Genomic DNA, 20,221 nt, shown 5'->3' with positions numbered 1-20,221 from the left:
AATATGTTATTTTGAAAAGTATTAAAAATAATTAAGAAAAAAAGAGCTGTGAAAAATGAGCAGGAAGCCATGAATTGAGAAATTAAGTGTGCACAGTGTAGAAGATAGCATGAACCTATGAACGAAGGCAGGAGAATTACCCAAATTACACGGATGCTTTCTGGATGTCGTGAACTGGCACTCCCATCCTGCCTTTTAGCATCTAAATTTATCACTGTTTGGATTCCCCTAAATAACACAGGCGATATCCCAAGAAACAGGGGGGACTGTGGGGACCCTTGAGCTAATGTGCCTGAAGAGCTTAATATTCTGGGGATGAAAGGATTCATATGAAAATGAGATATTATCAAAGTTAAACACAGTTTAAAGCCCCAGGACTTCAATTCGGTTTTCCTTTCCCGGAGGCCTGTTGAATAGTTTAAATGGCTCCACACGACTTTGAAATTTTCTTAAAGATTACTCAAAGATCAAAAACATAAAAGTCTAGTGAATAAAGACATTGGATCGAAGGACAGGCTTAGTTAAGCCATATGAATCTGATCTTGTTTTGATTATTATAGATCCTTTTATAAATTAAGCTTATTTTAAAATAAAAAATAGAGATTACTAGAAAGATGCTCGCTTCCATTTATAATTAACAGTTGACAGTTATATACAATTTGACTACAGTCTAATATCATAAAATCTTAAAGATGTAGCTAAAATCATTTAGTGCCCCCCCCAGCAGAAGTCCTGTGTACCCCAATTTATGTGCTAAGCATGAAGCATCATTAAAAGGAAAATGCATACTAATCTGCTTTTATAAGTATAAACAGTATATTGCTTTCCCAGAATTACATACTGTTTATGTTTACTGTTAATATGTGAGGATGTGACAATGTACTTACTGATGTTTGTTTTGCTCTATCAATCTCCATTTTGAAATATTTCTTATTTATAAATAGATTTACGTATAACCTCCGAATTTACCTTTTTTATCTATTTGGGATTATATTTAGTACATGGTGTGAGGTGATAATCTATGGAAATATTTTTAAACAGTTTAAAATTATAGACAAATGATACAAGATATAGACATTTTCTCCATGATTGGTGATGAGTCCTTTCCTATGTATGAAAATTGCCTAGTACACTGATTTAAAGTCTATGCTCTATTATCAGATTGATGTGTGCCACCCCTAGGGGAGGTTGGGCATAAGGGAAGGGACCTGTCATTGCAGCCTTTCTCAGCTATGTGAAAGTGTTTGGCTTCATCCTGAGGGTAGGGTTATATTGTGGGGCTTTTAATATTGCTGGAGGGGGTCGCAGGGGGAAAATGACAATGAATACTTGTGAAATAGAGAAGTGAACAAATGAACAAGATAAATGAATTTGTTGCAAACACATGTAAAAATACTGCAACGATGGATTGTTTGGTCTTGAAGGATAGCATTTTCCAAGCAGTGAAATGTTAGGGAGGGCATTTTAAACCAAGCAGATATCTAGGGTTGCCTGAGTAAGAAATGATCCTTAAAACACACACAAATGCAATTTTTACATCAGGAAAATAATTTATGAGCCTTATGTTTGAGACTATGAGGAGAGAGAGAGAGAGAGAGAGAGAGAGAGAGAGAGAGAGAGAGGTGGAGGTGATTGATGGGGGATTATAGATAGAAATTTTTTATACCCTTCCTCCCTGGTCCTACTGTTCTGCTTCAGGGCTTAGCCATGCTTTGTGAAGATATGGGGGTATTGTCCTCTCCTGAGGATTACAGGTGATTCATTGGGATTTCACCATGTTAAGGCTGAATTGATTTTGTAACGACCTGGTCTTTGCATTAGATTTTAAATGGGAAACTAGGTCAAGTTAACATTCTAAAAGCATCATTTATTCTGCGTGGAGAAAGAGACAGTTAAGTAGCTTAGAAAGAAAGACAAAGTTAAAGAATAAGTTGGTACAAGATTATTTTGTTTCTGTCATGCGAGTCCCAAGACAAAAGGTGGGAGACGGGATTGGCAAGTAACAGGACTTAGATAGGTAAGCAGGGTCAGATGGTGAGGGCATCCTATGCATTATGAGTTAATTGAAGTTTTGTTTTTGAAGGACATTGAGCTACACAGCAATAAGATCAAGTGTGAACAGGAAGAACAGATTAAAAGCAACATAGAGAATGATTTTGAAGGCCAAGATCTGAGCCAAACAGAGGAGAAATGGCCTTCAACTAAAATTGTGCAGCTTTGGTAGGGATGGAGGAAAGTGAATCAAGAATGTCAAGGAAATGGAATTTTCAAGAGTTGGTAGGTGATTTGTGTAGGTGATAAGGTTCAAGAATGATGCTCAAACATGACTAGCATGGGTAGTGATGTTATTTCCGGAGTTAGAGGAAACAAAATAAGAACAGTAATAGAGTTTATGAGAAAGTGAGTGTCATATTCAGCCTCAGAAAGATCTAGAGGGAAATGTGGGCAGCTTAATTGGTCATACTCCACAAAGTAATGGGAAAATTGCCAGGGACTGTGTCCTGTCTCTGCTCAGAGAGAAGTAAGCAGAAAGGGCTAAAAAGATTAAATAATAATAATAAAAAGATGAAAGCAGCTCTGAAGCAGCTCTGAGTGGCTGATACAGAGCCATGCAAGAGAGCTGGAGCCATAAAAGAGGGATGACCAGCTGGTGTTCAAACTTAGGGGATGAAGGGAGGCCACAACCACTAGGTCTAAAGTTCAAAGTGTAGGCGGGGGGGGGGGGGTAGAGGGGGGAGACACGACACCTATCTCCCTTAGGAAGACATGCTCTGTCAAACCTCCATTGTTGGTACTAGACAGGAAGCCTGAGCGTGGGAGGGCTAGTGCCTGTAGGACTGAGTCCTCTAGGAGCCTAGGCAGGATGGAGGCAGGAAGACTGGACTGACCAGCACAGGACCACTCTGAATAAGGTTACTCTGCATAAAGCGTTGCTGCTCAGACCAAATGTGTTGCCTCAAAATTGAGTAGGTTGAGGACTATTGCTGTCCTCACCATCCTGCCCTTCTCTGGATTCAAGGTTGCCCACTAGACCTCCTCTCCAAAGGAGAAGTGGGCAAGTAGAGAGAAAACAATGACAAAGCCTGAGGTGAAGATAAAGGCCATGGATGGAGTTGGGAAAGAGGAAAGTGACATGGAAAAGGAGGTGAGAACCTGGGCACTCAATGCCCTTTGTACTGAATAACCACTACTATTTTTCAGACCATGGGATTCTCCTCATACTGTGCAATATGGCATCAGAAGCATGGGCCCACTTGTGTTAAAACCACTCTAAACCTCTGCAGTGCCGGTTGGAGCTGGCTGGCTCTACTTTTTAGTGGCCACTTCCAAAGGATTATTGGTCAGATGTCTGCATCAAAACTGGTTGTTTGACATATTAAACTGTTGCCATGGCAAGGGTGGCTAAATTCTATTTCAAGAGAGTGAAACTACTATTCATAGTTCTGACAGTAACAAGAGTCCCATTCCAGTAAGATGGCGGAAAAGGAGTTCAAAGCCATTCCCATATGCCTGATCATACGCCTCACTGTGCTCCCACCAAAGTCTCCATATGAGGAGATGACAGCAGAGAGGCCACCTCTCCTGTTCTAGACCTTTTCTTGCCATTCTCCTATTACTAAGTATATGTTGGGCCTTATGTTAGCTAAGCACCAGCTAATGCCTGGCCCCACTCTGATCTGAGATTTTAAACACACTGTGACACCCACCCCCACCCCCACACACACCCATACACACACTGGAAAGTATCTAGAGATTACTCACTTGGTTATATTCCTCTCAGGAGCTATGGAGTATGCTCTGCTGGATTGTGAGCTGGAGAAATATTAAAATTCTCTGACTCATGCACAGACCCAGGCAGGTAAGAAGCTGACACTATTTGTCATATATATATATATATATATATATATATATATATATATATATATATATATATATATTAGTTCCCCATTAACCAATCTGATCTTTCTGCCAAAGATATCTCACACTCAATCTTTGGGTTAAATTTAAGTACATGCTGGTGATTGCATATGTTTTATGGAAATGGTCTATGGCACTGGGTACTAAAATGTCACTGATTCAGACGTAAACGGAAGCTGTTTGGTGGATTTGTGTAGGTGAGATGAGTCATAATTCAGTGAGGGAAGACTGTGAAGGCATTTGTTCCTGTAGTAAATACCTTCAAATAGCAGGAAAGAGGAGTGAGCCCACACAGAGTGAGCCCACCTCCTTAGTAATGAACATGGCAATAGCTGATCAGTGAAATGCTATATCATTCCTTTCTCTGTCTTCCTTCCTTTTCTTTTAAGGAAAATCATTTTAAGAAAAAGGTGCTGAATACATATATTTAAGTTGTCATTCCTTTCTAGTTAGAGTGTGCCAACAGAATGTAGAAGTTGAGTATGAAATCTTAGTATTTTAGGTAAGCATTAAAAAAATACACCATTATGGTTTCCTCTTAAATAGAAAACTAAATGTATTTGTGTTGGAGTACTTGACCAATATTTGAAGGCACACAGCCACACTCACATTCAGTTGATTATCTCTTAACCCACGTCATCCAGTGATCATCAGCATTTACATTTCACATTATTACTTTTTTGTCTTGATAGGTAGATATGTAGATAGGTAGATAAATGATAGATTGATCAGATTTGATAGATAATAGATAGATATACGGGTGGGCAGATACAGAGGTAAATTAGAACACTTGTAAAGAAAAAAATAAAGTCGTACACAGGAATTGTGATGAAAATGATGAGTTCTTCTATTTTTTAGTTAAGCCCCTATGTTAGTGTGGGTACTCCAAGAGCAAACCTTGAGACCAGGGTGGGTGAAAGTGGCTAATTTGGGAGATGACCCCAAGAAGCAGCAGTAAGAGTAAGAGTTGGGAAGTGAGAGAAGGAAGAGAAAGCCACTTCAGTGCCTTCCTGAGCAGGTTACCACTGTGGAAATCTGAGACTCCATTGCCCTGAGCTCTGAGGGTCTGTGTGGGATGAGAAGCAGTATTTGTCCATCTGCCCCATTCCTTCATCATCAGGAGGCTGTTCCCAGGCAGCCTGGCACGTTGGCACGTTCAGTCAGGCTCATAGGCACACCTGGAACCTGAGGAAACTGCGAGGGAGGAGTCACATATGCTTCCAGAGGAAGGCAGTGCTGTGAACCAAAAGGGAGAAGTGTCCAAGGACATGGGAAGGACCCCATCAGCTTCATGACTGGACCCCTTTCTATGCTCCAACCAGGGCCCCTTATCTGAATTCTCTCCCTCCTTCTCATGAGACCTTCTATTGTCCTGTTGGCTCCACCCCTGCAGCAGATCTCAGAGTTGCCTCCCCCTTCCTTCCAATCCTCAGAGCCAGGATCAGACCTTTACAATGTTTTATACAGCATTCCTAAAATATTACCCACAAAACAAAAGGCCTACAAAATTCTTTGAGTAAAAGAGGAGTCTGGGAATCAAATAATTTTTCTAAATTCTGTCTTATATTTCTCCTTATTGGAAACTCACAGCCTTAGTTTAAAAAATGTTTACTTTTGTTTATTCTTATTATTTGTGATATCCTTAATAGTATAAGTGAAAGAACAATATACTATAAATAACCCATAAATATCAATTGTGCAAGTGCTAGATTACTGCTTAGTTTGTATGTCTGTTATCACCATAACAAGCTTTCAGGCTTCTCTAAACCAACTTTTCCATCTTAACACTTCCTGATGTCCCTTCAGATATCTTGTACTTCAGCTAAATTATACTCAGTTTCATTTCCCATATTTACCTATGACTTTCTGCATTCATTCACAATTTATTGTGTATTCATTCTACATTAACAAATATTTTTGACACATAACTCTTCTTGAGTTTAAAAGAATTAAAATAAAAACCACCCTTTTGCTAATGTTTAATTGTGCTCTGGCTAAGTGGACCTGGATGTCCTGCAGACATCTGTTCGCTTGGTTATCTCACTCTTGTTCATTCATTCAGGTGCCAGTAGAGCATGAAGGAATGAGCTTCCATAGTTTTATTTAGAAATTTATATCTTGGGTCTTCATTTTCAGATTAGCCTCTATGAAGGAGTTGCCTCTTTTGCCACTTTTGTGGAGCCAGAGAGGTGCCACGTTGATGGCACATTGTGAGGGGCTGCTTCTCACAATGTCTTGGTGTAAATAAGCTGAGATGCTTAAAGGCAGGAGGACCAGATGCTCAGCTGCCTGCAGACGTTGGGCCCAGTGTCTCCAGATGGAAGGAGGAATGCATGATGATCACTTGCTGTAGAAGGTGCCTGCCCACACTGTGCTGATGATTCCTGGTTGGCTCTCTATGGAATACCCAGCTTTTGAAATTGGGGAGCCCAAAGAAACTTTTAAAGGTTCCATTAGTCTTACAAAAGATCTCACAGGATCTGTCATGAGTAGGAATTGTAATAAGAGAGGAAAATTAGATAAAGGTCTCATTTCCATTTCTTATGCTCAGTTGGAGATGAAAAGAAAAAAATATATTCCAAATTTCAAGAGAGAGAGAAAGGCACTGATTCTCCGAATCACTGAAAATGGCTTTCTAACAAATGTGCATCATTTCTGTGTGTATGGTAATAAGGATAATTAACTGTTGGGCACTTTCTGCTCCCATGACAAAGCAGCCACATTCCACCCATACATTTCTGATTTCCTATTTGGCTCTTTCTTCAACCTGCAGTTCATAATACATATTAACTTGGGAGCATCCATAAGCAGATTATAGGAGAAATAAAAGATAACACACAAACACACAAAGAGCATGAGCTGGACTAGGCTGAGCACGGGCGTGGGTGCTTGGGTGAATGGTGCCTCATCACAGTTTCTGTTTTGCCATCTTATGATGCTTCATGTCCTTTGTTCAGGGTCTAGAGGGAAGCAGGCACTGGGCGATAACCCCGGCAAGGTGGTCTTGGATGATAGCCTGCCTGCAAGGAAAGACTCAGAAGGATCAGATTTGGGGGGATTTGCCCATCATGATTTATTGGAGACATTTTACACAAAACCTGTCCAGGGAATCACCATAACCAGCATCCCACAGGAGACTCCACGTGGAGTCATTGACATTTTCTGAGACTTCAGGATATTCCCCAGGATAATTGAGAGGTTGAATTTATTCCCTCATGCATTTCTGACAAATTACCAATCTGGCTACCCTACTATTTATATGTCTCTCACAGCCCTCTCTGGAGAGATAAGGAATCTGGCTCTTTCTAACAAATGGATGATGGCTACAGGCTCATAATGAGAAAGCTAATAAAGAAGGAATTTTTAGAAGGATAAGTGGCTTCTTGAATAAAGGATTCTTTTATTACTTCATGAATCACAGTTAAAAGCTAATGTCATGAGGCTGAGGAATTTTCTACATTGCAAGGGAAAAAGGGGGAGGGAGGAGATAAAACAAAAGAAAAGAGAGAATAAAAACCAGGGAACTTCTCAGAATGCCGGCTTGTTGGTGCAGAACTGTGCTAACATTACTGCCACATTAAGTTAGGGAATGAGAAACTCAATGTCCCCTATGTGTCCCTGACATTGATGCCCAGGCAATTCTCAGATGTCACAAGTTTGGTGTTTGGAGTATAGCTATTGCTATGTATAGAGATCAAACAATGCTTGAATTATTAATCACAATGCATCAATGTGATCCAATTTCTAAGGACATAAGGATAGAAAACACATACATACATACATACACACACACACACACACACACACACACACACACACACACACACACACAAGTAAGCAGTGCAGGACTTGGGTAAGAAGGAGGATGGGTGGGTGGGGCAGACGCTGGGTTTCCAGCAGTTTTCTAAATCCCTGCACAAGTCACAGCAGGAATGGGCTGTACACTCTTTGAGAAGCTGGATTCACCAGGCTACCCACCAGACTCAGTTTCAGTGGCAGGTGGAGGGCTAGGGCTGCAGCAGGTAACCTTGTCACTGCTTGGGATCTCAGATACAATGGAGTGGTCACTGGGAACCAGTTCTGCTGTTAAGCACAGTAATTAGTGGTGCTCCAGGGGAGAGGCGCACCGCCTGCCTGTGGTTGGTGGAACGTGCCTAGGGCAACGCACTGATTGGCAGGAGCAAAAGGAGTTATGATGCTAACCAGCTGGCAAATGTCACCACCAGGTGCCAGGATGCTCATGGCCCCTAGCTTCAGCGAAACTGCTGCACGCGCCCTCTGCTGGCAGAACCAAGGCCGCTTTCTTGGCTTAGGAGGGGCATAGCAGAGGGGACTCCTGGGTCTGAGCAGAAGAGCAGAACACAGCTGGGTTTTCCCTGAGAATGGAACGGACCTGTGCACATTGGCAGTTGGCACAGCTGTGTACACACTTTCTAACTGGTTGTATCTCTCCAGAGAGCAGCCTTGCAGGGGCCTCTGCTAATACTGTTGACATTGTCAACATCAATAGGGCAATGGGACTGGGAAGATGGGAGGGAGGAATCCCGAATCCTGCACAGTCCCTGGCATTTTGTGGATGAGTCAGTCTTGCTTTCTCCAGGAGTGTCAGTAGTAGGGAATTTAGGCCATCAAATACCCTTAAAAACAAATGCTACCCATGTGACCCGGGACCTGTCCAAATACAGCCATGTGCCTCTGCCTTTGGAACACCCTACTGGATGGAGAGAAGTGGCTCCCAAGCAATATGTCCTCAGGGGAAATGCCTCCAACAATCCCCTTGGCCTCCTTGCCTTTGCCATCCATGTGTCCACTCCAGCAGGTGGCAGCCTATGCATAGCCTCTGCTTTGCCCCCTGGACTGGTGATACCTAGGGACAGGACTCAAACTTTGACCCCAGAGCCCATACCCCCAGTGCAGCTGCTGGCCAGCCTGGCTGCTTGTCCAGTGTTTGGGGAGTAAATACATAAAGGGGCAAAGGAATGAGAGGGCACATGAGTCCTGTGGGAATTCTCCCAGGGAAGGAAGTCTTGAGATGGAGCCCCACATCCTGGGCAGGTTGCTTTGGAAAAAGGAAAGAAGGAAAGAATGAAGGAAGGAAGGAAGGAAGGAAGGAAGGAAGGAAGGAAGGAAGGGAGGGAGGAAGGAAAAAAAAGTTGCTTTGTTCAGAAAGCAACCTTCAATCTTCAACTCTGTTTTAAGACCTTTTCAAGACCTCAGAATCCCCACCTTAGCCAGCTCCAGCATTAATGAGTAGGGAGAAAAACAGATTAGCAAACACTTAGAATATAGGGGCACAGCCCAGCTGGGTGGTGGTCCCCATTCAGTTCTCACCCCTCTGTGTCCTATTGCAGCCTCAGTGCTCACCCTGGGGCCAGGGTCACCGAGTCACCTCATCTGTTGAGTCTCCCTCAGGAAGCACCTAGGCCACTGCAGCTGCTGTTCTCATCTGGCAGACGGGGAGAAAGCTGAGAGGACAGGTACACACACGGGGCTGCAGGGTTGAGGGACCTGGACGATTCCATCAGAACCCTGATGTCTTCAGAATTCCCTGCAGTGACTCTTAAAGCCTGGAAGTCATGGATCCCAAAGCTCTGGTCTCTCCTCCTCTGGAACTCTGGCTACTACCTCATGGAAGGGAAAGTCCACACACAAGCCTGCTTCCTCTGTACCCTGGCTGAAGTCTCAAAACCATGACACTCCTCATTCCAGTCACCCCTTGTGGACAGACAAACCCCTCCTCAGCTCTTGGGACACAGAGCACACAACACTAGTCTTCTGATGCAAATTTTCATCATCTCACTACTTACCCAGCACTCCTGCTCTGGGCTTGAAGCCAGTTTGCTCTTCTCGAAATGATTCCAGTACCCCAGCATCTCCTCCACGGCCCCGTTGCTGCTCAGATATCATGTCTTTTTCTATAGATGATAGAAGCTTTGAAATCAGGATCAATACCTAATTATTTCTCCCTATGATGCAGCTTGGTACTTAAAATTAATAGAATGCAATGATTTTTTTAATGAATAAATAATTAGAAAGTAAGTCAGCTCAGACAACTCTACCTGAAACCCAGCGTCTGCCCCACCCAACCATCCAGCTCAGGGAATCAGGATTTACCTTTCTGCCCACAGGATTTTAAAATAGAAAACGTATTTGTAGAGTAGGAGTCTGGATTTTAGTGATTGGGGGTGGGAAGGAGTGAGGCAAGGGGGAGGGAAGAGGGAGAGACATGGCGGGGCTGACAGGCACAGAGACCTCTGAATTAATGAATTTGGAGAAAGAATGCCTAGTGCTATGTGAGAGAAGGGAGAACACCTTTTCCCCTTGGATGCCCTACTGTGTCTACAAAATGCTTCCTGGGATTCAGGCAAGGACAGATGTCCCAAAAGATGCATGAAAGGGACCCAGCAAACCACTCTTTGCTTTCCCTGCCAAACTTTGTGCCACACTTTAATCTGCCAGCAATGTCACAGTGTAAAGCTCCCCACCATTCCTGCTTCCAGAAGAATGGGTGCCGGAGCAGTGCCAGCCCCAGGGGGAAAACAGGTGCCTGACAGGTGGTGACCCTGGCATTTGTGAAAGCACCTGGAAAAACCACAAGACTGCTGCCTCCCCCGCCCCCTCCCCGCCTCCCGCCAATAGCCTGGGAGCGTGAACCTGCCCACCACACTCTGTCAGCCTTCTGTGGGTCCAGGCTGTAGGGAATGCAAGAGCCCTGACCTGAGCCAACTGCACGAATATATGTCTGGGAACCCATCTTCCATCTCTGAAGTTGCAGGTCTCTTTTTTTCCCTACAGTCTTTACTTTGACGGAAAAAAAAAGACAATCTAGACTCTATATTGGAGAGATTAAGAACACAATACTTACCTCAAATAAAAATTTTATTACAAATTTGGAAAAGTCACGTATTATTATATGTAAGGTAGAAGAGTAGAGTCTATATGGTATGAAAATGAAGGCAGAATGTAAAGCTTACAATCCCCCAATCCTTACTTAAGCCCTTTTAGACAATCAATTACCAAGAAGCAAAAGGAAAGTCAAGCCAAGAAGGGGTGGTCAGAATTCCCAACTCGTGGTGGGACTTTGGGAAGTTATATGAGAGAACTTTCTCTACTGCACAAGTTTTGTTTTCCTTATCACTCTTTTTTATGAATAGAAATGATGCTATCAATGTACATCGGAAGTGTGTGTACTTGGGCCATTTCTGAGAGGACATGTAGATTTGGTTGCATTAATCTGTATTCTCCCTCTGTAGAGTGGGGACATTGACATTTTATCAATTATAAAAGGTTTATAGTTTGTGATACACAATGGAGCAAAACTCTTTGGGTCTACTAGGGTGGCTGTGGGGCAAATTCTGATCTGAACATATGTGCTGTTGAAGTGTTGGCTACCCACAGACTATTCAGGAAGCACTTTCTTCGCAGGCAACATTCTAGCAGTTTAGTTGGAGATGGTTGGCACAGATGGGATAGACTGGATAAGTGGGAAGTAGAGAAAAAGGAAGTTGAGTTGTACCTCCCACTTTCACTCCTATAATGAAAGCAAAGAGAGCTCCACCTCCCTGCCACCTTGGCTGCCCCATTTGGGCCTTTTTGTTCAGCATCTACTTGCCTGATTAAAGACACGTGTGAGAGCTCCTCATCTTCTAGGCTGAGATTTGGTGCCTATGGATGCAGGAGCCAGAGAGGTCCAACCTGCAGATTTCTCTGGTTCCTGATCAGCTGCTGAAAGACCTATCATTATGTCCTTCACCAAAGAGCAGATGAGGGTTTAGCAGAGCATAAATAAATAATGGAAAAGTTGACTTGAAAGGACACATGGTAATTTTCAGCCTCCAATAGGTGCCAGAAATTTCTATTCCACATGAACTGTGATTGGAGTTCAATTCCAACATCAGAGCATTTGTTAAACATCTATGGGATGGATGCTCTGGAGTCTGCCAAACGCCCAGAACCCTTGCAAACCAGCTGAGTGTCCCACATTTGGCTTGAAAAGATTATTTTCCAAGTGGAACCCTGGCACCCTGAACAATCTTATCTCTAGGTATGGGCCTATTGTTCTGTGTCCTTTAATTATGTTCTATTTTTGGTACTATTATGATAGCCACCTGTCTTTATAAATCAAGCATAATGAATTCATATATTCAACACAGTTATTGCTACAAAAATTCAACATCTTGTAGGCTCTTTGTAATCAATTTGGGTAAGAACTCTAAAATTCAGTATTGCTTCTTAAGGCAACGTAGATCGTAAGACTCATCTGGTCTAGATATCCCCATTAGTCTCTTGGTAATTTAAATCAGTGCTGAGATGTTGGTTTTTCCAACGAATTAACTCTAAACTCCCCACAGTCACTTAGCACCTTCTGCAAAATGGCAAAACCTATCTTTATCACTTGCACGTGATACTCTGGAGCTAATTTCACCAGGTTGCCCTCCCTATGTGCACACTTCTTACTCTTTGGGGCCCTAGCTCTTCCCATTCTGCCTGAGTATAGTGTACATTTAAATTGGGGCTGGGGGCTGGGGGTGAGGGTGTTACTCTACTTTGCCTCCCTTCTGGGAAAAACACTTCTCAAGGGCAGTGGGCATGTGTTCATCCTTTGTAATATACAGCACAGGGCCTTGAATATAATAGGTCCTCACTCAATATCTGCTAACTAACAATTGTTTTCTGACTGGATAAATGGATGGCTATCTTGAGGGCAGTAAGCCAAATGGATAAATAACATATTGGGTTCACCATGATAAACATTTTAATTGGTATTGTCCTTAGTAACATTTGGGGAAATATATAAACCTTTATACATTTATAAAAAATTGTTTGTTTATGAAAGAATTTATACTGCATCACTTTTACAGCCATGATTTCCTTAGGGGAAAATCCCATAATATTTGGGATAAACAGAGTCTTTTTCCTTAAGAGAAAACTACTAGATACACTGTCATTTTGCAAAATAATTTACCCCATCTTATTTTTATTAAGTTACCTTTACATACTAAAAAATATGATCAATCTTCAAGATAATTTGTACCTTTTCAATTAAACCAACTCTAATTGTAAAAATTAAGTTCTATCTTTTAGCTTCTTACTGTTTAAATATTATCTATTATGCTAAGTGAAATAAGTCAGGCAGAGAAAATAAATACCATATGGTTTTATTTATATGTGGAATCTAAAAACAAACAAACAAACAAACAAAACAAAACAGACTCATAGAAACAGAGACTCACGGAATGGTTACCAGAAGGAAGGGTGAAAAGAGGCAGGGGAATGTAGTCAATGATATTATGATAAGTTTACACAGTGACAAATGATTTCTGGAGTTGGTGGGGTGATTACACTATAGGGTACAGAGGTGTCAGATCACTGTGTTGTACACCTAAAACTAATATAACTAATATAAGATTGTATACCAACTATACTTAAATAATTTTTAATTTAAATAATAAAAATAAACATTATCTACACTTATTTAAACAAAATATACACTCACTCACACACACTTTGGTCAAAAAGATACACATGCATTTTTTTCCCAAATACAAGTGACCACTATTCTCACTTCTGTGCTAGGCAGCTGGGGGAGTCAGATGTATGGGCAATTTTTTTCCAATTCAATGTGACATGTTTGGACCCAGATAAAAAGATATACCTACCAAGAAGGACTCCTAGTGGCTAATAACTGGGCTCAAATAAAAACAGAGCCTAGCAGCCATTTCTAAACAGGGGCCTCTCACACAAGCCACACTTCAGGGAGAAGCCAGCGCTGAACTGCCTACCTCTGCATTGAACTGCCTGCCTGTACTGTGTTCCTGCCATCTGAGCCAGCCCTTATAAAAGAGTTCTTGGAATTGTATTTCAACCAATAGAACTGAGGCTTTCCCCATCCAATGAGAGCTGGTGCAGCTATATCCTCATCAGCACCTTCACTGACCAATCAGAGTGCTGTATTCTGATCAATCAGAGTAGTCCTTTCTGGATGAATCAAACTGTGAGAATTTGGAGTCCTCATTAGCCTAAGGACAGACTAGTCAGAGCCCAAGGGTGGGGACTTCTTTTGGTATAAGTCAGTTCCTTTCTGCATAATAGAGTGTACTTCCCCTTTCCACCAAGACTGAAGACTGCTTTTCCTCAGCTGGTGCTGAAACACCAAAGTCTTGCTGGACCAGAGTAGAGAGGAATGAATATCTAAGACACAACTGGCTGAGCTCCAAAACCTTCTACTATGGTTAAAATTTTCCAAAAACAAACTGGCAAATAACTAGTAGTGGCAAATATAGGGAATTATGATAGTTCACAGGAGCTTCACTTCATATGGATGGATGAAAAGTATCTCTATAAGAACCTAAGAAAGAATGGGGCAACCAGACAAAGGGTTGGTATCAGGATGGAAGCAGAGCATAAAAGAAAATCATGCGGGGTGGAGGGGAGAGAGAGAAAGAGAGAGAGAGAGAGAGAGAGAGAGAGAGAGAGAGAGAGAGAGAGAGAATCATATTTCTCCAAACTTGTGAGTCCAGGGGAACAAATGTTGGAATCCAGTGTCTGCTGTAGGGTGGGAAATGGAGACACTGCCAAATCCTCCTATATGGAATCAAATTCTGGTGAAATATTAATTCCAACATGTCAAGAAAGTAGACACCCTAAGACCAACTAATCCTTTTGGGACAGGTGCTCAGGTGCTCTTACCACAGGGCACCCACCAGTCATGTGCCCAGGCATATAACTATAGGTTATTGCTGGGAAAGTGGAAATGAGAGACCTGAGGAAATTCACAGTTAATGGCACACCATCTACATCAGTCTGAAAATGTAGCAGCAGGCTGCCTACATTAGTGTGCTGCCTTTAACCTTTCTTGTTGTTGACAGATGATTAGCAAAGAAGTGCTTGGAGAATTATCCCCACTACTCATTATGAATTCACGAAAAGACATATTGAATTAAACATCTGTCAGCAACTAAATTAGAGCCCCCCAAATCCAGTCTCCTGTGTCATCTATATGTTTTTCTCTAAGACATAATGAAAATCCAGTGGTAAAATAAATGAGAATTTCAGAGAGTTGCATAATTAGTTTAGGATTATAGTTTTCAAAACCCATGTAATATGAGCAGAGGTGCAGGTTAGAAATACACACAAACATATCAGTGCTGACTTGTCACAATGAAGTCAGAGTAAAAATATAGGATGGCATTTAAGCAATTGGAGCATAGTAGATGCACAGGCTATCTATTTTCCAACAAAATAAACTCAGTATTTAGATGCCAACACTGCATTACCAAAGGAAATGTGGAGAAATAATTTGTAAAGGAAAAGATTGCAAATATGATAATGATCCTCCATGAAAGCAAAATCTTAACTAAGGCACATCTATTAATAAGAAAATCACTGAGATCAATTTCTAGTTAAATATACCAGAAATTTTCATAAGAACAGACTGGATGCTTTCATTGGAAACAACTAGAAAAGCTGGAAAATGTATTTTGATGGAAGACACTGGAGCTCTAAAATGCTGGTATGGGGCAACTGTCATAAACACGTTAAGGAACAAGATGAGAGAGAGAAAAGAAAACTTGACAGGTGAGCCCAATATTTGGGACTTTTTCCCTCTATGAACACCTTCTAATTGTGCAGAGATGAGAAGCTGAGAAACTTGTGAGTCCATGGGAACAAATTTTGGAATCCAAAGTCTGCTATAGAATGGTAAATGGAGACACTGCCAAATCTACCTGTATGAAATCAGATGTATTGATACCCCAACCTAGTTCTTATAGCTCTCCTGCCCTCCTTTTTAGCAGAGTTGAGTTTCCAAACTTTCCCCTAAAGTATTAAGGGGTCTGTGTCAAACAGGCTTGGAAAGTTTGGAAAGATCTGTGCTCTTTCCTGATTGCAGGTAATAGTATCAGAATAAAGTCAAGTTGTGTTAGTTCAACTTGTCTGCACCTTCTTCATGTGGAACAAAGTCATGTTTCTGAGCCTGCAACGCTGAGGTCAGACCATAACCTGAGGAACAGCAGAAATATTAGGGAGGTGAGGAGACAACCTCTTGGACATAGGTTTCTGGTGTAGTAACAAAATCAGTGGTGATGTTATTTACAGAGATCAAGGACACAAGAGGTGGGGCCATTTTGCTCAGTGAGCTTATGGAGCTCTTGAGAAACTCAAGCTGTATGGAAGGCAAAGGAAATGTACATGATCACTCTGGGAGTCATGAGCTTAGAGATGGCAGCCCATTCATAGAAGTGGTTGAGCCCATCCTGATCACAATGGGTGAAGTAGAAAAGGATGATGCAAAACTTGCATCAAACAATATTTATAAATTGTGCCCCTGAAAGGGAACTGCATTGAGAAATGGGAATTTTTTTTTTTTAAAAAAAAGGGCTCATGAAAGAAGATGGGGCAAGGTTGAGGGTGAAGGTGCCCTCAATGAATTTCTGAGAAGTGCCCAGAGAGAGTGTTTATTAGGTTTAGCCATAGAGAGGTCATTCATGACCCAAGAAAGAGAGGCTCCTAAGTTGCATTTGGAATAGAAGCTGCACAGGTATGAAAGGAAGAGCAGATTCCTGTTCTGAAAGAAGCATGGTGGTCAAGAGTGATGGTTGTGGGGGACATAGTGCCACAGGCTGTGGGAAACCAGAGCATCGTAAAATGCTAGGGGAAGTTTCTAGGAGCAAGGAGAGCACTGACCACATAAGCATAGGGGCTGGTTGACAGAGTAGAGTCTTTGAGGAGTGAGCAGGCCATGGGAACCTATGGATGAAAAGGTCTTCCATGGTCATGAGAGTGAAAATGGCCCTCACTCCTTGTAGTCCCAGAAATTCTCATGGCTCACACTAATTTTAAAATTAGATAGTTATTAATAGCTTAAGTTTTGTGTCTACATTGACAAGTAATTTTATAACATACAACAGATGTGAAAAATGTTGGCAGGGATTAAAATCCATAAAACATAATTTTTATAGACTTTGCTTGTATTTTTACTGTCCCCTAAAGTATTAAAGGGTCTGTGTCAAACAGGCTTGGCCCATCTGTTCTCTTTCCTTCCCCATCTTCCCACATAATTAATTATTCTGTTCAGCCATGAACCCAGGGAGACACACACATCTGGAAGGAGGATATAGCAACAGAGGGATAGGGAGAGGCAGGAAGAGGTACCTGTGGTCAAGCTTCAACAAAAACAGTCAGTTAATATTCCTGTGGCCACACTCAAATCTTACTCCTTCTATCTGATTTATGTTGCATTTTCCATACTACCCCCTGAGCACGTGGAGTAGGTTTTAGTTTCTTCAGTTTCCCACATTAGCCATTTTCTCTCCATTTTCACAGCCACTGCCCTGCTGTGGGACCCATGGCTTTACTCATGGGCCACTGTAAGGACCTCCATACTTGCTCCTGGTTATGGCCTTTCTCTCTCCTGTTTTACTCTGTGCATCTCTGCTGCATGAAAGTTCACAGATCTCCGGTGTAAATTCAGTTGGGAGACTTATACTGCCCAAGTTGTCAGTGAATTTTTAATAAGGTCAGGCTACATATCCCAACCGATTTTAATATCCTAGAGGGCTGGGCTATGGCTTATAGTTGCTTATTTCCCCATAACACTTTGCCAATGACATATTTTAATAAAAATTTTGGGTCATAAGGATGAAGTTGGTCAAGTAACAGAATGAATATAAATGTTCCCTAGAAAAGGCACACTGGTGGTTAAAGACTGAGACCTGGAATCAGGCCCTGAGTTCTGAGAAAATTACCAACCTCTGCAGTGATAAGGTACTGTGACTTTGGCTGTTTCTATGGAATAATGTAACTCTACCCACTGGCAAACTTGCTAGGTTGTTTTCGGTTCCTTTTAGATGTATTAATGACCCCTATGCAGATCTTCCATATGATGTGTTTTTCCACAAGTGAAGAATGAGGCTAAGTGATTTTTTTTTCAGTAAAACCATATACAGATTATTCATTAGCTGAATCAATAGACTATTGATCTCTGAGCTTTAATTTCATGCTTTGCATAGAATGAGCTTTTCCAAAACTTGAACCATTAAATTCACTTAAAATGGACAATATGAAGATATTTCCTGCATTGAAAATGAGGAAAATGATTGTTGTTTTTATAGAATGTGAACTAACTAAGCTAGGAATCGATATTCTATCAGTGAGAACAGGATCACATCACCTACTATAAGTAAACATTCCAAGTTATTTCACTTCCTAACTGCTGTGCAAAACTTAAAGAGAGATACTAGTAACCAAGATCTCCCATTCACATGTTGGCTGACCGTGGTAGAGTGTGCTTCCTGAGAGCAGTTTTATCCACTCTGCAATCCCAATGTATAACACACTGATTAACACTTAGCAAGCAAAACAAAACAAAAAAAGTGCATTGTGCATAATCAATGTTTCCAAATTTATATTTTGATAGTTTAAAATATAAAATAGCTGTAGTGAGCTTTGAAATATATGTATTTGGATGAACAAACAGACAGATAGATATTTCGATCTAAACACACTTCCTCACAAAGAAATGTTGGGAAACTTTGCTTGATTTCATGTTTTTCCCAATGGTAATATGATAACTGGTGAGGCAGATATGTTAAACAGGTCCAATTTTTCTGCTGGAAAATTTGGCATACAAATTATATTAACATATGCCATAATTTTTAAATCACAATCCGTAATATAAAGTATCTGACTTCAAATGTTTGAAATAGGGCAGAACTCATATATACACATATTAGTTTCAGAAGAATGATTCTGAAATAAGAGATTCCCAACTATTTAAAGATTGTAAAGTAAAAAATAGAAATGTCAAGAAAATAGAAGACAATGTTATTTACAAGGAATTTCTTGCACATTTGAATGATTGGGTTGCAGAGAATAGATTCTGGAGAAAAACTTCAACCATTTCTTTGGGACATCAACTATAGTTTCAAAATGCATTATTGCCTATTCATGATGATTTCATAGCATTGTTCATACAAGCAGTTGCAGCAAAATACACACATGTTGAAGGAAGAGAGTGTTAAAGAACATCCAACCCACAATTTGGAGAATTTAATGTCTTATCTACAGTTTAGAGGTCATCTGTTTCAGGGTTCCTTAGTTCACTGGCATATTTATGTCATCAAGCACCAGGTGGTTCTCATTGTACTGTTATCCACAGTTTACTGATTTTTACCCTGGGTAGAGTGTGCTTCTTGAGAGCACACTTTTTAGGATTGCCAAGGGAACCAGAGTGCCAGACATCATGTCCTCCTTCAAAGGAAGAAGTATTTCTTCTCAGGCATGTCTTTCATTAAAGTATTGACTTTTCCCAGAAGTCCACAGGAGTCTCAGCCTTAAATTTGAAAGTCAAAAGCAAAGTCAAATTCCATGCTGATTATTGTCTAGCAATTGTCTATCAACACTCAGCCAACCTCTGCACCCTTTATGCCCCTCGTCGATGTAGTGAAGGTGCTGGACATCTAAAAGTTACATTTCCAAAACTTCCTGCCAGCTGGCAAGCATCCCCGTGAGATACACTTGTGTGAAATGTTAATTAGAACTGAGATAGGAGCCATCTTCCTGATGCTGCCAGTGGATCCAGAGGAGTGTAGTCAGTGGCTGGAATCCACATTTCAGTGTCCAGACAGCACCTCTGAGAGGTGAGGTGGTTGTGGTGATGCCTGCAATGGCAGCAGCAGCTCCCTATGCTCATTATGGCTCCATCCTGTGCAAATGGAATCCAGTGGTACCACCTGACTTCTGCACCTCCAGCCCTTCCTATGATGGTAAAAGCACTCAATTCCTGTATTAAATGATATTATACTTGAAATGCCTCATGTGAATTCTGTTTGTTGCCTTGAACCCTAAATGATACAGTTACTGATACTCTCATGACTACACATGCCCAGAGCCTGGTCTAGAAACCCATATTCCATGAGCACATTGCCACCTAATACCTGGAAATAAAAAGCTGATGTTCTTTTGGGAAAGTGGGAGGGAGATGGTTATGGGGTGTGCAATCAATAGTGATTGCCTCACATCATAAGTAGGCAGTAGATTTATCTCCACGAAAAGTGATTCCACTCTACAAGGCTAAATTATATGTCCAAAATGTCCATGATGAAAGCTGATCCCTTTTTAGAAGCAAGATACTCATATTCATGTTTCTCTGCATGTTTGTTGCTATACTGTTTTTCTATGGAGGTAATGCAGAAATCTTTGCCTTGAGTTTATTTTGCATCATTGAAGTGATTAAATTTAAGGATGTGGCATTTTTAATTTATGCCTCTGATATATTTGTGCCTTGTAACAGTTTTTATGTTCT

Source organism: Cnephaeus nilssonii (assembly GCF_951640355.1).
Source record: "Cnephaeus nilssonii genome assembly, chromosome: 2".
Taxonomy (NCBI): domain Eukaryota; kingdom Metazoa; phylum Chordata; class Mammalia; order Chiroptera; family Vespertilionidae; genus Cnephaeus; species Cnephaeus nilssonii.
This window is presented reverse-complemented; position numbering follows the sequence as displayed.